Source organism: Triturus cristatus, chromosome 4_2, assembly GCF_964204655.1.
Source record: "Triturus cristatus chromosome 4_2, aTriCri1.1, whole genome shotgun sequence".
Classification (NCBI taxonomy): domain Eukaryota; kingdom Metazoa; phylum Chordata; class Amphibia; order Caudata; family Salamandridae; genus Triturus; species Triturus cristatus.
In genome coordinates, this window is record NC_140586.1 from 930,858,317 (window position 1) to 930,863,316 (window position 5,000).

The following is a 5,000-nucleotide window of genomic DNA, read 5'->3' on the forward strand; positions in this document are numbered from 1 at the left end:
TGGGGCATAAAATGGGAAACAGTGACCCCGACGTGATTTGAACACGCAACCTTCTGATCTGGAGTCAGACGCGCTACCGTTGCGCCACGAGGTCCTTGCTTTTGGAGTCACATCAGCAAATGTTGTGAGCCTTTTCATTTTTGCCCACCTCCTTATATGCCTAGGGTTGTATTACAAGGTTTGGCTTTTTGTTTTCCATCCTATTGATGAAATTGAGTGCAGGTGCAGAGAGAACGCAGAGGATTGAAATGTTCAGGGAAAGGGTCTCACGCAGGAGCTCTAGACCAAAGGCACATTACTATGATTTATTAAAGTGCTTCATGCATGCAAAAGGAAACGTCCCTGGGTGGGCTTGAACCACCAACCTTTCGGTTAACAGCCGAACACGCTAACCGATTGCGCCACAGAGACTAGTGACAAAAGCACATCTCCTGAGACCCAACATATATCTTTATGTGTGCGCGCCTGCCTTGAGCTTGTGTTATATAAGGCGTCTTTATCCTACGCAGCATTTGCCATTTGCTTAGTGTCTTGTCACTGTTGGGTGTTATGATGCGCAGACTACTATCTAATGGTGTTAGGGCCAGTATTACAACCAGTCCCAGTGTATGAGATACATGTATGACTTTTCTGTGGCCTTCTTAGCGTAGCTATCTGCTCCTCTGGTGGTGTTCTACCAGCCTGTCAGGCGTGTGTCTTGCCCATCCAATCTTCACTGTGGCATGTTAGACTTGTCTTCTCTGTGAGCGGAGTCTCCTTCCCAGAGCAGGTGCTTTCTCTGAACTCTTGCTTTGTAAGACTGCTGGGCAAGGCCCTCCCTAGCCCCTCACTCAGATAGATACATTTACCTGCAGAGCTCAGCTTTGGAGAAAGAGAGGGGGCAGAGAGCGCAAAGGGGAAGGCCCAAGGTGCACACCTTATTTTACATAAAAGCTCGGGCTCTTGGGAGGACAGGGACATGAGGGTTCTCAGGGAAAGCCATCACATTAGTATTGATGGCTGGGCCTTGAAACACAACAATCCCGGAATGGCCAGGCACAAAATGCCTGTGCAATAGGCCTGACCATAGGCTTCTGGAGGTCTTGCTCTCCAGAGGCCCCAGTGGTCTAAGCCCGACCAGGGCTGTGCCCGACCAGGGCTGTAGGCCGCGTTGGGAGCGCGTTAGGGACGCAGGGCGCAGAACTCTGCCCGTTTCACCCCAGCATTTCGGGGAGAACAGGGAATTTGGCAAAGACAGTGGGAAGGATTTTTAAGGAGGAGAGTTCAGTGACAATATCTGAAACACAATAGTGCTGGTGATCTGGAGGCTGCCTTCTATGAGCCCCTTCTGTCGGGAGCAGCCTGCCATCATGCCCTGATAACCACAACACTAGTCCCAAGCCAGTGACCTCAGCAAATGCAAAAACATTCATACTTATAGTCTCCTGCATCTGATTCTTGCCATCATGTGAAACGTTGGCATTCCAATGTCTGTTGCACACACTTTGTTCATAGGTGTGCAATTTGAGTGCGTGCGCCTCATCACTGTCTTGGACAGAGCTCTGTCTCTAAGCTACACATGTGAAGCATTGGTGGTTCAGTGGTAGAATTCTCGCCTGCCGCGCGGGAGGCCCGGGTTCGATTCCCGGCCAATGCAAGGCTGTGTTCTTTTGACTTTGCTTTCTAAATCAAATATGGGAACTCAGTGGGGCATAAAATGGGAAACAGTGACCCCGATGTGATTTGAACACGCAACCTTCTGATCTGGAGTCAGACGCGCTACCGTTGCGCCACGAGGTCCTTGCATTTGGAGTCACATCAGCAAATGTTGTGAGCCTTTTCATTTTTGCCCACCTCCTTATATGCCTAGGGTTGTATTACAAGGTTTGGCTTTTTGTTTTCCATCCTATTGATGAAATTGAGTGCAGGTGCAGAGAGAACGCAGAGGATTGAAATGTTCAGGGAAAGGGTCTCACGCAGGAGCTCTAGACCAAAGGCACATTACTATGATTTATTAAAGTGCTTCATGCATGCAAAAGGAAACGTCCCTGGGTGGGCTTGAACCACCAACCTTTCGGTTAACAGCCGAACGCGCTAACCGATTGCGCCAAAGAGACTAGAGACAAAAGCACATCTCCTGAGACTCAACATATATCTTTATGTGTGCGCGCCTGCCTTGAGCTTGTGTTATATAAGGCATCTTTATCCTACGCAGCATTTGCCATTTGCTTAGTGTCTTGTCACTGTTGGGTGTTATGATGCGCAGACTACTGTCTAATGGTGTTAGGGCCAGTATTACAACCAGTCCCAGTGTATGAGATACATGTATGACTTTTCTGTGGCCTTCTTAGCGTAGCTATCTGCTCCTCTGGTGGTGTTCTACCAGCCTGTCAGGCGTGTGTCTTGCCCATCCAATCTTCACTGTGGCATGTTAGACTTGTCTTCTCTGTGAGCGGAGTCTCCTTCCCAGAGCAGGTGCTTTCTCTGAACTCTTGCTTTGTAAGACTGCTGGGCAAGGCCCTCCCTAGCCCCTCACTCAGATAGATACATTTACCTGCAGAGCTCAGCTTTGGAGAAAGAGAGGAGGCAGAGAGCGCAAAGGGGAAGGCCCAAGGTGCACACCTTATTTTACATAAAAGCTCGGGCTCTTGGGAGGACAGGGACATGAGGGTTCTCAGGGAAAGCCATCACATTAGTATTGATGGCTGGGCCTTGAAACACAACAATCCCGGAATGGCCAGGCACAAAATGCCTGTGCAATAGGCCTGACCATAGGCTTCTGGAGGTCTTGCTCTCCAGAGGCCCCAGTGGTCTAAGCCCGACCAGGGCTGTGCCCGACCAGGGCTGTAGGCCGCGTTGGGAGCGCGTTGGGAGCGCGTTAGGGACGCAGGGCGCAGAACTCTGCCCGTTTCACCCCAGCATTTCGGGGAGGACAGGGAATTTGGCAAAGACAGTGGGAAGGATTTTTAAGGAGGAGAGTTCAGTGACATGATCTGAAACACAATAGTGCTGGTGATCTGGAGGCTGCCTTCTATGAGCCACTTCTGTCGGGAGCAGCCTGCCATCATGCCCTGATAAGCACAACACTAGTCCCAAGCCAGTGACCTCAGCAAATGCAAAAACATTCATACTTATAGTCTCCTGCATCTGATTCTTGCCATCATGTGAAACGTTGGCATTCCAATGTCTGTTGCACACACTTTGTTCATAGGTGTGCAATTTGAGTGCGTGCGCCTCATCACTGTCTTGGACAGAGCTCTGTCTCTAAGCTACACATGTGAAGCATTGGTGGTTCAGTGGTAGAATTCTCGCCTGCCACGCGGGAGGCCCGGGTTCGATTCCCGGCCAATGCAAGGCTGTGTTCTTTTGACTTTGCTTTCTAAATCAAATATGGGAACTCAGTGGGGCATAAAATGGGAAACAGTGACCCCGACGTGATTTGAACACGCAACCTTCTGATCTGGAGTCAGACGCGCTACCGTTGCGCCACGAGGTCCTTGCTTTTGGAGTCACATCAGCAAATGTTGTGAGCCTTTTCATTTTTGCCCACCTCCTTATCTGCCTAGGGTTGTATTACAAGGTTTGGCTTTTTGTTTTCCATCCTATTGATGAAATTGAGTGCAGGTGCAGAGAGAACGCAGAGGATTGAAATGTTCAGGGAAAGGGTCTCACGCAGGAGCTCTAGACCAAAGGCACATTACTATGATTTATTAAAGTGCTTCATGCATGCAAAAGGAAACGTCCCTGGGTGGGCTTGAACCACCAACCTTTCGGTTAACAGTCGAACGCGCTAACCGATTGCGCCACAAAGACTAGTGACAAAAGCACATCTCCTGAGACTCAACATATATCTTTATGTGTGCGCGCCTGCCTTGAGCTTGTGTTATATAAGGCGTCTTTATCCTACGCAGCATTTGCCATTTGCTTAGTGTCTTGTCACTGTTGGGTGTTATGATGCGCAGACTACTATCTAATGGTGTTAGGGCCAGTATTACAACCAGTCCCAGTGTATGAGATACATGTATGACTTTTCTGTGGCCTTCTTAGCGTAGCTATCTGCTCCTCTGGTGGTGTTCTACCAGCCTGTCAGGCGTGTGTCTTGCCCATCCAATCTTCACTGTGGCATGTTAGACTTGTCTTCTCTGTGAGCGGAGTCTCCTTCCCAGAGCAGGTGCTTTCTCTGAACTCTTGCTTTGTAAGACTGCTGGGCAAGGCCCTCCCTAGCCCCTCACTCAGATAGATACATTTACCTGCAGAGCTCAGCTTTGGAGAAAGAGAGGGGGCAGAGAGCGCAAAGGGGAAGGCCCAAGGTGCACACCTTATTTTACATAAAAGCTCGGGCTCTTGGGAGGACAGGGACATGAGGGTTCTCAGGGAAAGCCATCACATTAGTATTGATGGCTGGGCCTTGAAACACAACAATCCCGGAATGGCCAGGCACAAAATGCCTGTGCAATAGGCCTGACCATAGGCTTCTGGAGGTCTTGCTCTCCAGAGGCCCCAGTGGTCTAAGCCCGACCAGGGCTGTGCCCGACCAGGGCTGTAGGCCGCGTTGGGAGCGCTTTAGGGACGCAGGGCGCAGAACTCTGCCCGTTTCACCCCAGCATTTCGGGGAGGACAGGGAATTTGGCAAAGACAGTGGGAAGGATTTTTAAGGAGGAGAGTTCAGTGACATGATCTGAAACACAATAGTGCTGGTGATCTGGAGGCTGCCTTCTATGAGCCACTTCTGTCGGGAGCAGCCTGCCATCATGCCCTGATAAGCACAACACTAGTCCCAAGCCAGTGACCTCAGCAAATGCAAAAACATTCATACTTATAGTCTCCTGCATCTGATTCTTGCCATCATGTGAAACGTTGGCATTCCAATGTCTGTTGCACACACTTTGTTCATAGGTGTGCAATTTGAGTGCGTGCGCCTCATCACTGTCTTGGACAGAGCTCTGTCTCTAAGCTACACATGTGAAGCATTGGTGGTTCAGTGGTAGAATTCTCGCCTGCCACGCGGGAGGCCCGGGTTC

General features: G+C 50.0%; 9 non-coding genes across 9 annotated transcripts in view; 3 read left to right on the plus strand and 6 right to left on the minus strand.

The window, feature by feature from the left end:
- Positions 1 to 22: 22 nt before the first annotated feature.
- On the minus strand, positions 23 to 94 carry TRNAW-CCA (transfer RNA tryptophan (anticodon CCA)). The gene has a single exon. It is a non-coding gene; the product is annotated as a tRNA-Trp (tRNA).
- Positions 95 to 337: 243 nt separating this feature from the next.
- Positions 338 to 411, minus strand: TRNAN-GUU (transfer RNA asparagine (anticodon GUU)). The gene has a single exon. It is a non-coding gene; the product is annotated as a tRNA-Asn (tRNA).
- A 1,154-nt stretch (positions 412 to 1,565) lies between these two features.
- Positions 1,566 to 1,636, plus strand: TRNAG-GCC (transfer RNA glycine (anticodon GCC)). The gene has a single exon. It is a non-coding gene; the product is annotated as a tRNA-Gly (tRNA).
- A 71-nt stretch (positions 1,637 to 1,707) lies between these two features.
- On the minus strand, positions 1,708 to 1,779 carry TRNAW-CCA (transfer RNA tryptophan (anticodon CCA)). The gene has a single exon. It is a non-coding gene; the product is annotated as a tRNA-Trp (tRNA).
- A 243-nt stretch (positions 1,780 to 2,022) lies between these two features.
- On the minus strand, positions 2,023 to 2,096 carry TRNAN-GUU (transfer RNA asparagine (anticodon GUU)). The gene has a single exon. It is a non-coding gene; the product is annotated as a tRNA-Asn (tRNA).
- Positions 2,097 to 3,261: 1,165 nt separating this feature from the next.
- On the plus strand, positions 3,262 to 3,332 carry TRNAG-GCC (transfer RNA glycine (anticodon GCC)). Its single transcript has one exon. It is a non-coding gene; the product is annotated as a tRNA-Gly (tRNA).
- A 71-nt stretch (positions 3,333 to 3,403) lies between these two features.
- On the minus strand, positions 3,404 to 3,475 carry TRNAW-CCA (transfer RNA tryptophan (anticodon CCA)). The gene has a single exon. It is a non-coding gene; the product is annotated as a tRNA-Trp (tRNA).
- Positions 3,476 to 3,718: 243 nt separating this feature from the next.
- Positions 3,719 to 3,792, minus strand: TRNAN-GUU (transfer RNA asparagine (anticodon GUU)). The gene has a single exon. It is a non-coding gene; the product is annotated as a tRNA-Asn (tRNA).
- A 1,154-nt stretch (positions 3,793 to 4,946) lies between these two features.
- TRNAG-GCC (transfer RNA glycine (anticodon GCC)) overlaps positions 4,947 to 5,000 on the plus strand; it is a 71-nt gene continuing 17 nt past the window's right edge. Inside the window, exon 1 of the tRNA in view lies at positions 4,947 to 5,000. This exon is cut by the window's right edge and continues 17 nt beyond it. This is a non-coding gene — a tRNA (tRNA-Gly).